Genomic DNA, 653 nt, shown 5'->3' on the forward strand with positions numbered 1-653 from the left:
ATGTCTGCTTGTTCGTCTGTGTCTTCTTCTTTGTTGCAGAATGAGCCTGTGAATCTGTCTAACGTGCCCGAGGAGTACCTTGACCTGAAGGAAGTGTTCAGTAAGTCCCGGGCTGCTTCTCTTCCTCCGCATCGTCCCTATGACTGTGCCATAGATCTAGTGCCAGGTACGTCTCCGCCTAAGGGCAAGTTATATTCGCTTTCTGTTCCAGAAAGGGAGGTCATGAAGAAATATATTTCTGATTCTCTAGCAGCCGGGCTCATCCACCCCTCCTCTTCTCCCGCTGGGGCAGGGTTTTTTTCCGTGGCCAAGAAGGACGGTTCTCTGCGACCATGCATCGATACCGGGGGCTGAACAACATCACAGTAAAGAATACTTACCCTTTGCCGTTGATGTCGTCAGCTTTCGAGCGGTTGCAGGTGGCGTCCATCTTTTCCAAGCTAGATTTGCGTAATGCTTATCATTTGGTCCGCATAAGGGAGGGGGATGAGTGGAAAACCGCGTTTAATACCCCCAGAGGGCACTTTGAATATCTTGTTATGCCCTTCGGGTTATCCAACTCCCCCACGGTTTTTCCAAGCACTCGTTAATGACGTGCTGAGAGACATGGTCGATCAATTCATATATGTCTACCTGGATGACATATTGATATT

Source organism: Sinocyclocheilus rhinocerous, unplaced genomic scaffold (genome assembly GCF_001515625.1).
Source record: "Sinocyclocheilus rhinocerous isolate Xijiao unplaced genomic scaffold, SAMN03320098_v1.1 scaffold2982, whole genome shotgun sequence".
NCBI classification, from domain to species: domain Eukaryota; kingdom Metazoa; phylum Chordata; class Actinopteri; order Cypriniformes; family Cyprinidae; genus Sinocyclocheilus; species Sinocyclocheilus rhinocerous.